At 33.5% G+C, this 20,081-nt stretch overlaps 1 protein-coding gene across 2 annotated transcripts in view; it reads right to left on the bottom strand.

The window, feature by feature from the left end:
- Nucleotides 1–20,081, bottom strand: part of LOC136973449 (very long chain fatty acid elongase 6-like) — a 33,409-nt gene that overhangs the window by 1,724 nt on the left and 11,604 nt on the right. For both annotated transcript variants that reach the window (XM_067268177.1, XM_067268178.1), the window contains exon 2: nucleotides 5,498–5,584. The gene's annotated coding sequence lies outside the window, so the exon portion shown is untranslated. The remainder of the gene's footprint in view (nucleotides 1–5,497; nucleotides 5,585–20,081) is intronic.

Here is a 20,081-nt window from a genome sequence, read left to right as displayed (position 1 = left end):
ATCGATGGAATCAGTAACTTCACGTTCAATGGATAAAATGGCAAGGTTCGTCAATCTCAGGTCGTTTTTAATTAGCTTCAGCTTGGAAAAGTTTCTCTCACAAGTCGCAACTCTAACTCCCATCGTTAAGAAGATTCGGAAACCGATTCTATATTCGGTACCGAATCGATCAATTTGTATCGATGAATAAAATTCAGAAGCTCCATTGGTCCATCTCGACAAATCAGATTAAGTTCCGAAGATACAGCAACGAAATCTTGAAGCCGTTTTCGTTCAAGAGCAAATTCTTTATTGTCGATTTCTTCCCGAGCGTTTTCAAGGTCCACTTCCGAAACAGGATCGAGCAAAAGTGCGGGCGTTAAGAATGCGTATTGCTTTCGTTTGATGATTGATGCGTTAGGTACTTTTTTGTTTTGTTTACGTAAACGGACTAAAATATTTTTGCGTAGTGGTTTATATAGTGTATAACTAAATTAGAGTTGAGTTGCAGGTTTTCCTATGTAATAGGGACCCCAGCAGCTCGAGCAGCTAAATGCCAAATTTTGCTTTGTTCTGATTGCCGTGAAAAATCTTTCGGGTTTTTTTGTTTCTTGTGATTTTGGGGCACCTGCACTAAATAAAAACTATTATTTCTGGTGGCACAGGTGAACTAAAAAAAAATTATTATTTCTGATCTGTAAGACTAAATATCTGCATCCGTAATTTTCCAGTATAATAAGTCCTGTTAATCGATAAAGGTACTAGTATACAAAGATAAATTTAAGATTTTTCTTGCCATTCGAATGGCCCTATTCAGATACATATACATCTACTTCGCTTTGTTGAGTAGTGGCTCGCTACCAGGTGCAAGGCGAATGCGAAAAAAGGACATGGGTAAAACTCCTTTCTTCTTATAGTAAGTCAAAAATTCATATCTGGCTCTAGCCTCAATTCGGCTTACGAGCGCTCTATTATAACGATTAGCCACTTACACATGAATCAACCACAAGAAGGAATTGACTCCTTTTAATAAAACAAAAATTGTATTATAAATACTAGTCGTATCTTCCTTGCTCGCCATGACCAATCACCTGGATCAACCATTCTCCACTGCAGAGATGACCTTTTTTGTAGGCTACAACTCTGCACAAATATGTAAAACAGTCTAAAATGTCCACAGGTGACAATCCCAACACAATTAAAAATATAACATTTTTTTGTAAAACGGGGCTGGTGGAAATTACAATTTAATACATATTTGTGTAGGGTTATAACCTACAAAGAAGGGTCATCTCTGCAGCGGAGAATGGTTGATCCAGGTGATTGGTCATGGCGAGCAACAAGGATACGACTAGTATTTGTAATGCAATTTTTGCTGTATTAAACTGAAATTTCCGCCAGCCCGTTTACAAAGCAATTGACTCTATCCATATTGTGGCAAGCGCTAACGGACAATCTGGTAATCTCGACAGTTGCTACCAGATAGAGTGCACATGCCTAGTAGGACGACATCAAGAAACATGTATTCGAACCAAATTTCAAATCGTGTCCTTTATTTACTTGCGTTCCATCGGAAATTTCGCTGTTCATCTGAAGAAGAACCGTTTATGGTTCGAAAACATTTATTAAGAACTGTTTTTTGCGTTTTTATTTGATTTTCACACTGATAACAGGTTTGTATATGTAGACAAAACAAGAATTTTGACATGACAGAACGTGTAAAATACTGTTTAAACATTGTAATCAAATGTGTTATTTAGAATTAGTCATTAAAAAATTATAAAAAATGATTTCTATTGCTAACAAGGAAAGGGTCAGATGTTCAGGTTTCTGATTTGAACGAAACTTGGTGAGCACGTAGCCTTGAACACAAATTGTTCCTTGTCCAAATAATACTGTCACGGCATTCCCTAAAGGGGTGGCCAAGAAAAAAGTGGCTTTCCTGTGCACAACACTCTGCATGCTTCAGTCCTCTGAAGAACGAACGTCATATGGGCAGGGCATAGCCCACCAGAAACACTCACCCGAACTTTCACTCTAGAATCTGCTGAAATCAGCACTACACCCATACCTGACTTGTGCCGTTTCTGTCTATCCTTACATACCTCTTTTGCTTCTTCCACATTCGTGACTCTTTACACACTCTCAGTGCCTTCTTTCACTCAGAATTTTGCCCTGTGAAACTTTAGTGTTTAGCATATAAGCATGTTGCCACCTTTTAAAATTGCTGACTCGGACATTTTAAAATTAGGATGTTATACTTAGAAATAAAAAAAATTAGGTTTTATATTGTGAGTATAAATAAATAAATTTATTAGAAATAGTTGACATGTACATGATATATTATTAAAGTAAACTGTTTACTGTTTACTTTAATAATATAGAAACAGTAAACAGTAACAGTACAAGATATATTATTAAAGTAATACAATAATCATATGTGGCATATCCAAAAATAATTAATAACAGTCCGATGTCGATATTAATTGCAAAAATAATACATAAAAATAAGAATAATAAATAACAACACATACCAACAATAATAATACTAACTTAGAAAAGATGCACTGTATTTGATACAATATATAATATAAATATAAGGCAGGCGCAATGTTATTTTACAGCAATGCGAATGCCAGTTTTAAACCAATTACGGACTCGTGTTAAAACAAACCTAATATTTGCCAGAGATATTTGCAAATTAGAATTTTAAAAATACATTTTCTGTCACTCTTAGCCTAGGGATAAGATGGGGATAAGTTTGAACAGGGAGTGAAGTTAAAGTCGGTTAATGTAAGCCTAGGTATACAAAATGGCAACGCTTCCGGTCGCCATCTTGCACGCGCAAATGTGCAAACAAGATGGCGACCGTCGACAATAACCTAAACGCGCCTATATTTAAACTTTTTTAGAACTAAAACATTTTTAAAACGTAAATTTGCTACTTACTTTTCCCCTGCTTTCGGTTACTTTTCCTACTATTGGACCAGAAACGAAAAATAAAAAAGTCATCATACTACCTATAAATTCAATCCATACATGGACGAAGTGAATTGCGAGATTTTATACATCAGTGGTTCGAACAAAATTTGCCTGTATTGTACATAAATATTACTCCTGTTAAGAACTGCAGCCTTACGATTCACATCTCTCGCCTTTTCATCTACGATAGGCAGCATTTCCATGGAGGGTGGCACCTGCGATCCACGGCCACCGAGCCTTCCATGTGTCGTTCACGTTGACTTTCGGGTCGGAAATCACTATTACATATCCTTGGTTATGTATGACAAATTTAACTCGTTTAACACACATCTACGCACTTTAAACGCACAATTGAACCATATATAAACCCTTTACAAAATTTTTACCTCACTTACACAATGTTAACACACTTTTAATACACTTTTATGACATTTAACACGCATTAAACACATTAAGGACAAGTTTAACATGTTAATTACCATTGATAAACTTTCCTCCTCGATAACTTTAGACTTCGAGTAAATTGTACAAACTTTAAAAAAACATAGACACTTTTAAAAAAATTAACAACGTGCATACATCGTAACCAAAATTCGAAATTCACATTATTCCTCATGTTTCCTGAACGGAATTTTTTGATGGATATTTGCATGCAAAGGCATCATTACTATCAGCGCCATCTACATTTCTTTTCTAAAAACACTTGCAATCGAGTTTACCGGAAGCGCCGCCATTTTGTATACCTAGGCTTTCATCGTTAAAATAAAATACTTGCAAATACGTTTATAAATTTATTTTGTTTCAACATAATTTCACAATCTGTACGAAAACCGGACAAATTAATAATTAATCCGGACCATGAATTTAAAATCGATTGGTCCGGGTGAAAACTGGCCTGGTGGTAACACACTTTATAAGTCTTTGAAAGTTCAAGTCTCCGAGCGGTGATAACCGAATGGATGACACTAGGAACTGGAGCTAAAATTAAAACGATAGTAAAATTTAAAAAAAAATAAAATAAAAAAAGACGTAGGTTCGACCTTTCAGATTTTTAGTTTAGCTTTTTTTTTTTTTTATGTGTAACATCATTATTTTACCGCATCATTAGCATTATTATTACTATTATTATTATTCCCACGTTTAAAGGTTATAAAACAAGATATTAAAATTGTGACGTCTATTTCCTTTTATTGTTTTTACTTATTTAGCTCCAGTCCCTAGCGTCTTAACCACTGGACAATTGCTACCCAGAGACATAAAACTTTCAAAGACTTATAAGCTAAACACTAAATTTTCAGAGGCTCATTTTTGGGAAACGCTTGATTAGTGGGTCCTATTGTTTGGACAAGGAGCAATTTGTGTTTAAGGTTACGTGCTCACCAAGTTTTATTCAAATCGGGTACCCGAATATGTGGTCCTCTCCTTGTAAGTTACAGCTTATATTCTTTTGCTCCAGACGCCAAACTGATAAGACTACCATTACCTGCATTAATTAGTAAATAAAACTGGTGGCGATAAGTAATTTTAAGTGACCAAAAAATTTAAAACTGGTGAATGGTTAGTAATATTTTTAAGTTTTCCCGGTATATATTATATGTATATAAATATTTATTCAAAATGCCAGCTAAAAGGTCATCTCAATGTGTTCATGATTTACATAAGCTTGACAATCCACATGTACTCTACTTTCCTGACTTTCGTCAACAAAGGTAACGTTCATCGAAAATGACCTTGTAAAGCTTTTCCCCTGGACAGACGATTAGATTATGTGAGGATTTTGCAATTAGACGTTTCCGGTTTTAATTGCTGACATAAAATAGCAAGGAAATAATATAGATATATTCATTAACATATTTAGAAAGCTTTGAATTTTTTATTACTTTTTAAATACAAATGAAAAATTTTGCTTATTGGATCGAGATTCCTCTGCATAACCTTTGTATAATTCTATCAATATATAAATTTTTTTGGTTCAAGTTAACAAATGACATCCATTCAAATTTTATACATAATAAAATATTACGTACAATAACATTACTTCAAATGAAATGAACTAGCATCGAAAAGACAATACCTATACCTAACAATATCATAATCCATGCTACTAACATTTTAGTGTATTAATACAATTCATTAACTTACAATAGAGATAAATATCAGGAAGGTCATCAAATAAAATGATTAATATCGTTATATAATAAATGCTTAGTTAAAATTAATTGAATTACAATTATTTTTTTTTATCAATTTAATATTCTATTTATATAAAATTTTTTACTAATTATTTACATTTTATTTATACATAAACTACAAAAATTATTTTTAAATTGAAATATTTAATAAAACTATTTGTAAAATATTAATATAATGTGAAAAAAACATTCAATTAGTTTTTAACATTAAAAAATCTGTAAATTTTAGTTATAATGATTTATTATATTTTAACTGATAGCAAGTTAAAATTATATTAGTTAATAAAATAGATGTAATATTTAATAATAGTACTATTAGTTAAAGTAGTAATAATTATACTCACTATGCAGTCCAACAGATTTTAATTTGAGCAAACAATTGGAAAAATTAGATGTTAATAGCCGAGAGATTATCTCTCCCCTCAAAAAAACTGAAAATAAAAAATGTATATTAAATTGACAAAAAGTTCAAGGACTAAATCACAATGAAACTTCTGCATAATAGAAGAAACACTTTAAGAAATAAAAGATTATCTCTATTTTTTACCAATGATATATTTTTAATTTGTGGCACAATCAGAAGAAGGTTTTTAACAAAGTTTCTACATTGAAGCAGAAAATAAGCCTGAAAATGAAGTTCGACTCAGCCGTATGACTGTGTTGTGTTCTTGAAACGTGTAAAAAGGACTGATTATAAAGACAATCTTTTAATTGACAAGACTATGTTTTGTTTATAAAATCGTACTGCCTGCTGTCTTATCAGCTTAGAGGTATGAAGGAGTACATGTCAGAGTTGAAATTTGGCACAGAGTATAAGTGCCCAAGTCATGTGCGCATAAAGAAAACTAGACTTGTTGGTAGGCAGGGGAACGAGAACCGAAACACAATAAAATACAAAATGCGACACTCTCTACAAGCAGGCAGTAGTGAGAGATTTGCGCATGCGTTGCTCGTTGGTAAGTTCGAAATACGAATATTGTGAAATCGAATTTTGACTAACACGTGAGTTGGGAAGTTCAAAAAACAAATTTCGCTAAATTGAATTTTGACAAACGGATCTTTGAAAAAATCCCACTTATCTGCCCCATGTTATTCTCCACATATTTCTGGTCTCCAGGTGCTAACATTGACCGATTGACCGGAGATAACTCGTTTCATTATCGGAACTTTTTGGAAAAAGAAATTAGGGGGGGATTTTGTTAGATGTGGTCAGTAGGCATTTCAAGAATATATTCATAGTCTAGAAATTATTAGTTTGTGTTGAAAGATTTTTATAATGTTCAGTTATTTTTAAAAACTACCTTACTCAAAATTATGTCGAGAATATATTATTTTCTAAATCTATTTAAAACATTTGATATTAATAATATATAGTAATCAAGATTCCGTTATGTGAGTCCATAATAAATAAAAAAATGAGATAATGTTTCAGAATGAAAGATATGAGTCCACTTATGAAATTATTGTTTTCAAAAAAAGCCCTAGTAGCATACATTAAAATATGTACGTTAAAATGCATACGTATTTTACTTCTGTTAATCATTTTAATCCAATTCATTCAAATGATTTCGAGAATTTGAAAAATGAGAAATTTCCACGGAAACTAATCATGTTACCATGTACTGTAGTGGAAGTTTAAAACGGAATTGCGAGTTAAAATTCGATTCAAATTTAAAACCATTTTAAACATTATCACGTATTCATCTGTAATTGATGATGAAATGAGATTTCATGTCACTGACTGTACATGCGCAACCAGTGATGCACATTTACGGCAGAAACTTATGAAAAACTTAAATTGACAAAGGTAATTGTATCTGAATCCAAGTGGCGATAAAATCCTTATCGCATTTGGACCTTAAAAAATTCAACCTGGGGCTCACAATATAAGTCAATACAGAGTAGTCAATTCTGCTATACTATTTCGATAAGGTTATATTCAATACGTATCAAATCGTTTTGGACCCAAGAGCTCCTGCAATCTTGGACTGTGAGCCAAGCAGATAAGTTTGAATGATCTGCGCTCAATAACACTCTATGCGAATTCAAAATATAAATAATGATTTTGGAGAGTAAATAGAAAGAAACGATAGGAACCACAGACACTGAAGCGTCAAGAAGATGATAACAAAAAAAAAACAGAACTAATAGAAATAAATATAGAAGATACTCGAGACAATAGTCATAATAAGTCACAAATACTGCCATTTACCGTTTTACAAAAAATATATTAAAAAAAATTAAAATTATTAAATTATATTACGGGAAAATATAGTTTATACTAAGAATAAATTTTAAAATTATTATTACTTTTAATCAAAAATAAACTTTACCTCAACCATGATATTTAAAATTAATCTTAACATAAAATCTAGGATATCAAAATATAACCATTTTCTATTAAAATATAAATTAATAACAAAGAAAAAACCAAGTACGAAGAAGGTAAGAATGATGATATATTATTATTCTTTTTTGTTTGTTTAGTATTTCTTGTATTATACAGAAATTTTAATCCTACAAAAACTATTTAATGTAAAATATATTAAATAACATATTCATTACAACATCTTTATTTTGCTAGATCTTAACAAACATTTTATATTCTTAATTAAGTAAATAGAATTCGTATAAGGATAAACATTGATACATTTGTATAGCATCGACTTTAAAAATACCTTCTTCGATTTGACAGATTCAATCAAAATCTTTATAATAAAGATTTTAACATTCTTTTTGAAATTAAATGTTACAAAAATAAAGTAAAAAAAAATAATTATTTAATAAATATTCTTTAATTGTGGTCGATCAAATTTATGAATGATAAAAATAAAACAGAAGGAAGAAAGTATTTTTAACATTTTTACAAATATGGCTGATTTTTACTATCTTTTGTTTAGGAGAAGATAAGCTAAAGTGATTTTTAAATAGTTTCAATAGTATACAGAAAGATACAGCAAATTGAATCTATAAGCTGCAATTTGAGAAAAATTATAGACCTATAAATTTACACTTTCGTCCGTCTATTTGTCAGTCCTTCATTAATCTCAAGAAAGAGGTTAGATAGATGAATGCCGAGACCAGATGTGGAAATCTTAGGGGCAGGAAACCCCGATTAACTATATGCAAATATCTTACAGAAATCAAAAGTTACGTTATTTCAATTAGAACATTTTCTCCCGAAAGGAGTTACATAGATGACTGGCACGACTCTATTGCTAACGGAAAAGTATAATGCACAGGGACAAGACACTACTAATTTGAGGTAGAGAGAATATACTTTACATTAAATAAATTAAAACTATAATTAAAAATTGCAGCCCGGCATTGTGACGATGTCACAATAAATATTTGCTCGTCTCATTATAATTTTTTCTAGTTCTATTTTATATTTATTAGCGTATTTGGCAAACTAGTTACTCGTACTGTACATTCGGTTTTAAGCTACTTGCTTTGCCTAATGTTGTCAATTACAATGTAGAAATTAATTATGACTAATTATTAATTAACAACATATAGAAATATTTTCTTTTATATGATCCCAGAAGCACATTACAGAGATAAATTTACATTATTATTTTCTTTCGATTTCTCATTCCGTCTTGTAAATTAAGTCTCTTTCGGTTCCGACAATATATGACCACGAATTGTGCTGTGCGTACAATAATCGAAGGCGAGTTGTTACTTGCGCAGTCTTTCCCTTAGTGTAATTATATTATAACTTAATAACGTAATAATAATAATAATTAGTTCATATTTCCATACATTATGTGCGTATTTCAAGTATAATACTACTAATAAACTACATATTTATAACACATACTCAACATAATCATACTAAGACATGTAGTCAATAGATGCTTCTTAGTTATGTATTGTTCTATTCCATGTAAAGTGCCCCGCTTGTAGTGTGTTGTAAGACTAGAAAAGACAACAGGATACGACTAAGCCACCCTATCCCATCCTCCACAGCATGACCTTATTTTCCTGGGCGAGTTCTGTGTGACCTTGCTTAAATCTTTTTCAAGTTGCCATCTTTGCCGTATTTGTAATAATTTGTGAGACTGCTTTGGAATAGATATGTCTATAATGTATGTGATTTATTGTGTTTTCAATGAGTGCTGATGTCTGGTCTGTTTGTGGTAAATTGTTTTATCTGTGATTATGGCTCTGTCGTAGTACATTTTGGCGTGTTGTTTTCCAATACTGTCTGTGGAATGATTTGTAGTATGGTCTGGAGTCTACTAATTTGTGTCTTTATTGCAAGCTCTTGGTGTATTATATTGCTACTTGATTATGTCTGTGTAAATAATCATGTCGTGTGCCAAGAAGCATGCAACCAGAGGTAGATGTGTGTGTATAGTTTCTGGCATGATGTGACATTTTCTGCATGATGTCATTTTGAGTGTTGCATCTTTGAGTATGTGATTTTCATGTAGTTATTTAAGTATTTATGAACCTGATCCTGATATGAGCAATTCATGAATACCTTCACGTCTCCCCAAAGAGGCATCCCCTAGACTAACCAGCTGTTTGACGCAGTATTGTCAACAAAAATCCTGGGCCAGATCGTAAAAGGAATGCCTGCCATCGGGAGTGACCTTTCGAGACCAACTACGATTGCTTAATGGCTAGTTCTACGCCTTTTGTATATGTTGTTGTTGTGATGCGCATTATGATGTGAGTGTATGTTAATGGTGTGAGAGAATAGTGTGTTATTCGAGATTCCTGCTATGAGTTAACTGCTTTATGTGTAATGGTGATGTTATCTTAAGTTTTGAATCACGAAAACAAACTCTCGCTCAGTGACTGATTATTGTTTGTTTAGTTGAAGGTTTAACTATCGTCAATCAGGCCACGATCCGCCATCTTCTACGTGGAAGGATTAATTCTTATTTCTGTGGCTGGAATTTATGGATGATGTGTTTATTGACTTTAGGGTAAGAGGTAGTTTCTTGTTTTGCCTTTTTGGGAGTTAGCTCAGATGATCTTGTGTTGAGTCCTAATGTATTAACTCTCCAAAAGAATATTAGATGGAATTGTACTGGAAAGTAAGACATAGTGGTATTATGCTTTGTTAACTGTGTTTGTTTTGCAATATATATAACTGTTGTTCCGAGTGAATTAGCATTTTAACCTACTTTGGCATTCTTTATATTAAGCTTTGCTTTATTGTGTGCGATGTTTCTGTAAGGTTCTGGCTCCTGTTGGAATTCTCCATTAAATACTCGGTAGAGAACTACGCCCTCTTCCATGGGATTCAATAACGTCTCCATTTTCCAATGGTGCAAAAATCTTCTTTCTCTTCAGGATTCCTTTTCTAAGTGATCAGTGTTTTTGCATTTATTCTAGGTCAAATTCCTTATTTGCTATGTTCTCTTGGTGTGTAATGAGTCGTGATCTGTACGAGTTGATGAAAGTTGTTTGGTGTGACGATGCATAAAAGTTCTTATGTCATCCATTGTACTCATGAGATTGTGACACAGTGTAAACTGTTTTTTTTCATTTAATATTACCATATGCTGTACCTGGTTGAATAATGTTCAGTCTAAAGCGACCCAGAGCATCAGACTCTTTAAAATCTGCCTAACAACTTTGGTGTTTGTTGTGTACACTGGCTGTCTTGTTTTCCCACGTCGTGTTGACACTAGACCGTATTTCCATGTCTCGGTTCCCTGTCAACCTCGCATGCTTGTCTATTCTAAAAATGCCAGTATGTTCTTTGTTGTCTGGTGCTTGCCGGTAAATGAACCATATGCTGTTCTTTGCCCCTTTTTCACGACACACCCTATTTTGTTATCTTGAATGTCGTGTTCTTCACAAATGTGTATATTTTGCAATTACAGCCATTGTCTTCGAGTGATTGAAAAGACTGTAAACTTGGTCGATTTGAGTCTGGTACATTGTTGTTTAGTTCATGTAGTATGCCCTGAACAATTCCAGATTTCTGTCTTGTGGAATTGAATGAATTCTGGTTTACTGTCGCTGTTCTTCCTGCTCTTTGTCCGAATTTGTGTTGTCCCCTCGTCTCCCTTGTAATTTCTGTACTGACTATGCATCTGTTGTTTTCTTCACCGGCCTTTTGTTTGGTGCAGGTTCCGTCTCTCAATCGGGTGCTCGATGTGCTCCCGCTGCCGGCCTTTGGCGATTCTCTCTTTGGTGACCCTTCTGTTCCTGTTGCTTTTATTATGTCTGGTCCTTTATTTTGTTCTTGTGCTTGATCACTATTAGTTCTTATTGATATACATAATTAAATCCTCGCTGTTGTTCTGGTTGTTTCTTATGTATTGACCTTCTTCTATTTAATCTCCTCAATCTTCTCTCGACTTTGTGTAGTCCCTGATTGCCCTGTATTCTTTCCTTCCTCCTTCTCTGTATATCACCATTATGCTACGACTTCCCGCCTCATAATTCCTATATCGTTTATTCAATTCTCGCGTCCCCTCAATTATTATCTCCTATAATGCCTCAAATTTATCCGACTTATTGTATATAATTCTTCTCAAATCCATTTATATATCTCCTGATTCTACGACTCATCAACTCTATACACAAATCAAACTCTTGTCGATCTTTAATAAAATCTGTCCCGCCTCCCTCAATCCGGTTCCTAATCTTTCAAACCGTCTCACCCCGTCAGCTTCAAACCCAACAGCGACTTCAATGGTGACTTTAGTCGCATGTCCGTGGTGATTCTAGAGACCATACGACCATCCTCACAAGACATGCTATATTTACCTGAGGCGCGAGTTCTGTGTACTGCTATTTTTCAGGGCATGACTTTTGTATATGTGATGTTGAATTATAATGTCTATATGTATGTGATTTATGTTTTCAGTGAGTGGTGGTGTCTGTCTGTTGTGGGTAAATTGTTTAAATCCTTGTTTGCTCTTCTATACTTTCGGTTTGTCACATTCCCTGATGATTTAATGTCTACATTGTTTCTTTTCTTTGTTCCTATTATTGATATGCTTGACCGAACGTATGTCCTAGAGTCACTTGCTTCATTTAGGTGTGGCATCTTCATCTATATCAAAGTATGATAGTTCTCTCTGAGTTTTTAGGTATTTAATGACTGATCCTATGGCCACAAATCATGAATCCTTCTTAATTATATTTTGATTAATTATAATAAAAAGAAGCCCAGACAGTACGAAAAGATCACAAGAAAAAACAAAACACACAAAAAATAACCACAATCATTACAACATCCCAGATACCACAGTACGAAGCAGACACAAAACCAAAGACAAACAACACCCAACCGCCCAACAACACATTATAACACACAAAAAACACACCCAACATCCAGAAAACAAAACCAGACACACGAACACACCAGAAACCACAAAACCACAAAACAAGACGACAACACTGACACTACAAACAGAACCAAAGAACAGAACCAAAAGACGGTACCGAACGACAAACTACAACAACACAAAAGAGTAAAACAGATGCAGAAAATAACATGCTAACAAAACGACAAACCTCAACAAACACACAACAATATGGAGAAACAAAAAACAAACCATCAAACGATAAGCAATAAAAAAAAACAGCACAAACCGACCACATAGCACAAGCATACAAAATAATATCAACATTTACATGAAAACACAAACACAAACCACACACTAAAATCAACAACAGAACAACACACTAACCCGACCAAATAACACAAGACACAAATAAAAACCACCACACAACAAACACAAACCAACAAATGACACATGCAGAAAATGTCACATCATGCCAGAAACTATACAACACATCACCTCTGGTTGCAAGCTCTTGGCACAGACAGATTATTTACACAGACATAACCAAGTAGCAAATATAATACACCAAGAGCTTGCAAAGAAACACAAATTAGTAGACATCCACGAACCATACTACAAATACATTCCACAGACAGTATTGGAAAACAACACGCACAAAATGTACTACGACAGAGCCATAATCACAGATAAAACAATTTACCACAACAGACCAGACACCACACTCACTGACAAACACAATAAAATCACATACATTATAGACATATCCATTCCAAACACTCACAATATACAAAACGCATGCACTGAAAAAATTAGCAAGTACACAGAACTCGCCCAGGAAATAAGGCATCTGTGGAGGATGGATAGGGTGCTTATTGTACCTGTTGTTCTCTCCTCTACAGGTGTCATACCACACACACTACACAAAAGCCTGGGCACATTAGAATTGAATAGAAACACATATATCACTCTACAGAAGGCCACTATATTGAATACATGTCATATTGTGAGAAAATTCCTGAATACAGACACAGACACTGATACACTTCTTTAATTTCTGTTTTGGTTACTATGCCTTGACTTTGGTCCGGCATAGTACTTAGCCACCGGTGTTAACCGAGTATATCTAACTTAACCCAACATAATAATAATAACAACTCTCCCGTGGTCACCACCTGGTCGTGGTGGGAGAGCCCAGTAATTTTACTGATCCATAGAGCAATGCAGGCTGGAGCACAAGCTCCTGGTAGGGACACCCATGCCAGTAAGGTCTATGGGGAGAAATGAAGCTAAGAGTGACCACGCCCACATTCTGTGGAGATATTCATCATGGTAATAACTAGATCAAAGTGTGATACCGGCTCGGACGTCGCCCGGGTTAACAAGGTCCGCGTTCGTGGGTTAGGCAGAGGCTCACGTTCGAAAAATAGGTCACAGTCTCCCTTGGTTACCGGTGGCGAAAGCAGCACCGGCCCAAGCATGGCTACTGCAATGCCCTCAACAGATGTGAGGAACCAACCCAGCCTTGGTGTTTCTGTGGCAATGCATCCACAGACCACAAAGGCTGGAAAACCACGCCAACGGATGAAATGGACAGTAGAAATGAACGAGTTTATCATCCGTACTTATTACACCATCACAAAACTCGAAACAAACATGACAGCATACAGACAACAACTACACCATAGATTCACACAACAGTATCCTCATCTCACTGTCACCGAACAAAGGGTTGTTGATCAAAAAAGAACAATTATACACAACAACCTTATTGCACAAACAACACTTGAACTTATCAAACAACAGGTTGCTGATCAAATACATCAACAGACAGAAACATCTAACATTAATGAAGATCATGTAACCTGTCAGGATAATCCAGCAACAAGCATTGATAATAACACACATACAACAATTACCACTAACGATACTACAGACACTTCCTCATCCATCACTGATAACATAGACTTGGATTTAGTTAATACGCTCTCACTTATATTTCAGGAAACACTCACTAAATATACAGGTACAGATCCCACACAACGACCACGAATACCAAAAATCAACACGTCAAAGGAAGTAGGAAAAACACTAAATTATGTAAACACTCACTTACTACCACACTACATTCATTCAATTTCTACACTCGCAGACATTCATACATTAGTTTATGCTGGGGCAGTCACAGTAGTGACACACCATGGACTGAAAGTACAGTCACAGACTAAATACACAGAAAACACAATACTATCACAAGCCTGCCTGGCAGAGAAGAATAGAAATACAAATAAATGACATTAGACAGCAATTAGGCAGGCTGACACAATACACTAAAAACAACATAACACCCAAATTAAGGAAACAGCTCAAAAACATTTTCAAGAAAATAAAAACACACACAAAACATGAACATCACAACACACGCATTACAGAATACATTGATACACTAAAACAAAAACTTGCTGCCAAAGCACGTAGACTCAAACGATACAAAACATGTACACTACGAAAACAACAAAATAAATTATTTACAAACAATGAAAAACTCTTTTACAGACAAATTAATAACAAAGCAAACACTGATACACAGCACAGTGGCACACCAACAGAAGAAGAACTCGCAACATATTGGTCTTCTCTTTGGTCCAGTGCTGTCACGCACAATGCTGATGCAGGCTGGATCGAGGAGGAGAACAGAAACTTGCACAACATACCAACTATGCCCTGTGTTGAAATAAACATACATGATTTCCAATACACTGTTAACAGAACACACAACTGGAAGACACCTGGTGTAGACAACATTCACAATTTCTGGTACAAAAAGTTTACATCACTGCACCAGGAACTAGCTAAACATCTAACACACATCATCATCAATCCACAAGACATGCCAAATTTTCTTACTCAGGGCATCACCTACATGAAACCTAAAAACAACAATACCACAGACCCCACACAATACAGACCAATTACATGTCTTCCAACACTCTACGAATTATTGACATCCTGTATTGCAAACAAAATATACAAACATGTTGAAGAACACGACATTCTAACAGAACAACAAAAAGGTTGTCGTAGAAACCACAGGGGATGCAAAGAACAGTTACTCATAGATTCAGTCATTCTACGGCAAGCACACAGACAACACAGAAACATACACATGGCATATATAGACTACAGAAAAGCATTCGACAGTGTTCCACACAGTTGGCTGCTACATATTCTACACATGTACAAAATACATCCATCACTCATTGCATTCTTTCAAAACACTATGCAGCACTGGAGAACAACAATACATCTCAGGGCCATAACACTTCCATACAAACAAACCAAATTTTTATTAGGCGAGGAATTTTTCAAGGAGATTCCTTGAGTCCGCTCTGGTTCTGCTTAGCCCTGAACCCATTATCCAACATGTTAAACAACACGCAATATGGTTACAATATTAGACATGAAAAAACAACACAGTTTACACTGTCACATCTCATGTACATGGATGACATAAAACTTTATGCATCCACACAAAAACAACTTCATCAACTCCTACAAATCACACATTCATACACCAAGGACATACAAATGGAATTTGGACCTAGATAAATGCAAAACAGTTCACATAGAAAAAGGAATCCTGAAGAAAGAAGATTTTGCACTTGGAAATGGAGACGTTATTGAATCCATGGAAGAGGGCGAATTCTACAAGTATTTAGGATTCCAACAGGCCAAACTAACAGAACATACACAAATAAAGCAAAGATTAATTAAAGAATACCAAAGTAGGTTAAATGCTATTCTCAGAACACAGTTAAATGCAAAACACACAGTCAAAGCAATAAACACATATGTCATCCCAGTACTCACATATTCTTTTGGAGTTATACATTGGACTCACACAGATCTTGAGCAACTCCAAAGGAAAACAAGAACTACACTTACTAAGCATAAACAACATCATCCTAAATCCGCCACAGAAAGATTAACCCTTCCACGTAAAGATGGCGGACGTGGCCTGATTGACATAGTTAACCTTCACTACAAACAAATACAGTCACTGCGAGAGTTTTTCTACAAAAAACAAGAAACATCACAATTACATAAAGCAGTAACTCTAGCAGACTCGAATAACACACCATTAAACTTACACTCACATCATATGGACACAACACAACATATAAAAAGCATAGACACCATTAAGCAATCGTGGGCTCGAAAGGCACTCCATGGCAGGCATCCTTACGATCTGGCCCAGGATTTTGTTGACAAAACTGCGTCAAACAGCTGGTTAGTTCGGGGATGCCTCTTTGGGGAGACGGAAGGATTCATAATTGCCATACAGGATCAGGTCATAAATACTAAAAACTACAGAAAACACATACTCAAAGATGCAACACTCACAAATGACACATGCAGAAAATGTCACGTCATGCCAGAAACTATACAACACATCACCTCTGGTTGCAAGCTCTTGGCACAGACAGATTATTTACACAGACATAATCAAGTAGCAAATATAATACACCAAGAGCTTGCAAAGAAACACAAATTAGTAGACATCCACGAACCATACTACAAATACATTCCACAGACAGTATTGGAAAACAACACGCACAAAATGTACTACGACAGAGCCATAATCACAGATAAAACAATTTACCACAACAGACCAGACATCACACTCATTGACAAACACAATAAAATCACATACATTATAGACATATCCATTCCAAACACTCACAATATACAAAAACGCATGCACTGAAAAAATTAGCAAGTACACAGAACTCGCCCAGGAAATAAGGCATCTGTGGAGGATGGATAGGGTGCTTATTGTACCTGTTGTTCTCTCCTCTACAGGTGTCATACCACACACACTACACAAAAGCCTGGGCACTTACAATTGAATAGAAACACATACATCACACTACAGAAGGCCACTATATTGAATACATGTCATATTGTGAGAAAATTCCTGAATACAGACACACACACTGATACACTTCTTTAATTTCTGTTTTGGTTACTATGCCTTGACTTTGGTCCGGCATAGTACACAGCCACCGGTGTTAACCGAGTATATCTCACTTAACCCAACATAATAATAATAATAATAATAATAATAATAACATCAAATTTTGTAAACAGTTATTAAATTCGATAATTCTGATTTATTATATAATCGTTTCCACGAAAATTTTATACGTTTTATCTATACATTTTTTCTTTTAAAGGTCAATATGTAGCTTTTACTATAAATGAAATCAAATAAAAATACTAAAGATATTGATACAACTTTTTTTTAGGGAATAGCCGCTGGTTTGAAGAGCAGTTAACAACAATGGCAATTTTACCGTTGTCTACTTCTTTCGGATTGCAAATTTATGTTGCAATATTTAATAATTGTTTTCACTTATTAAGCACAATGCAGACTATACACCATCTTGCGTCTCTACTGTCATGCCCACCTTCCCCTATAACTACATACGTATATAATTATACAACGTGACTATTAAAAAGAGGCATTAATGATTATGAAAATTTTCATTAATTTTTTACGACGCACATTTTCATTAGAAATTGAAATTCAAGAATATTGATTTAATGTAGGCGCTGAAAACTGGTTATTTACATTAAATTAACGTTTATGTTAATCGTAATGAAATGACTTTACGATGAATGTGATGTAATTGACATTTAGATGCACCCCATGTTTGAAAAATAGTAATAAATCTTTATGCGTAATTTAAATTATGTAATAGTTTTACAAATTTTTATATAGAATATTAAACATAGGTTACATTAACGATTCAATAAATTACTGTTTTATATTCTTTCTGATGTAAAAGTTTATTTAAAACCTAATATTTATGTAATAAATTATATTTATTTTATATAAATAGGAATAAATATGTTAGATTTACCGAAGTATACAGTATGTATAATTGTAAATTAATTTTAAATATTCAGTTGAGGATTAAGTTTTATTATTGATTAAAAAGTAAATAAATAATTTTAAAATTTATTCTTAGTATAAATTACTAAAAATTTCCCGTAATATAATCTTAAAATTTATTATTATTTTTTTTATTACTGAATTATTAACTTTTAAGATTATATTACGAGTAATTTTTATAATTTACAAACAGTAATAATATAAACGTTTTAAAAAATAAAACAAAAAAGAGAAACATTATTATTGTTATTAAAGACAATTGTTAGGGAAATTTGATCTACAGTCTTTAACAATTACCTTGTCAATTAAGTTTTCATAAGTTTCTGCGTAAATGTGCATCACTGTTGCGCATGTACAGTACAGTGTACATGAGAAATCTCACTTCATCCAATTACAGATGAATACGTGAAATTTAAATGTTTTAAATTTGAATCGCATTTTAACTCGCATTCGTTTAAACTTCCACGTACAGTACATGTACATGATTTAAGTTTCCGTGGAAATTTCTCATTTTTCAAATTCTCGAAATCATTTGAATGAATTGGATTAAAATGATTAACAGAAGTAAAATACGTATGCATTTTAACGTACATATTTTAATGTATGCTACTAGGGCTTTTGACATATTTCAGACATTTTAACATACATATATCAGCGTATATATCTGTCATTTTTACATTCATATGTATACGCATATATTGCGATTTAAAACGCATATAAATCCACCACTACTGATATGTTTTGCTATAAATTAACACCACAACTAGTTATTTAAATCTTCTGATTAAAGAACTATATGTTTTCAAATTGCAATGTCCTTGAATTATCCTGTATATGAAAGACACTTTTGAAGATTAATCTGTAGAGCTGACCTTCATTGAAACAATTCTAAGAATAATAAAATATTTAATCACTGACAACTAACTTGAGTTTGTTATCATAGTTTCTTAGTATAAAATTTCAGTGATATATCTGAATATAAATAATTATATTTAAGTTTAAGAATTTTCACAGAGTGAACCAATATTCATTTATCTTATAAATAAACAAATACGTATATATAGAGTCATTCCAACGTTTAAGTTGACAGTTGTCAAATCAGACCAAATCACTTTTCAACCAGTTGTAGGAAGATACTGCTTTATTAGTTATGAGTAGTTAATTGTTTATTGCAGGTTTGGTGTATTATGTAAGCCTTTTCCCCCTATGAATGGTTTAAAAGTGGTTTATTCTGGTTTGGCAACTGTCAATTTATGTTGGAAAAACTATATAGAGTTTATATACATATTCATATAGTTTGCTACGTAGTCAATATTCGTGAAGTTTAGTCCCAATGAAATGAATTTAAAGAAACCATATTAATAAAATAAATGTAACATACTAAAATGAAATATCATATTACAGCGAGACTTTATACATTTACGGACATATATGAAAATTATTTAATACAAATATAAATATCTTTATTTTTGAATAATGTATCAAAAAATAATCTAAAATTTTAAATAATTCATCAACTTTCCTGTGTAATCGTAAAATAGTTTATGTAAGGAGCAGGAGAAACCAATTTTCTAAATTACTTAAATGATTATCAAGTCAAATTGAAGACAGAGAAGAAATACAGTTTGAGTGAGTATTTTGCTTCAAAAATTGTAATTTATCATAATTTAAATGATCATTAAAATTATA

The sequence above is a fragment of the Centruroides vittatus genome, unplaced genomic scaffold (genome assembly GCF_030686945.1).
Source record: "Centruroides vittatus isolate TY-2023 unplaced genomic scaffold, ASM3068694v2 contig_3175, whole genome shotgun sequence".
Taxonomy (NCBI): domain Eukaryota; kingdom Metazoa; phylum Arthropoda; class Arachnida; order Scorpiones; family Buthidae; genus Centruroides; species Centruroides vittatus.
Note: the sequence above shows the minus strand (reverse complement) of the source record. Positions and strands in the feature narration are given on the sequence as shown.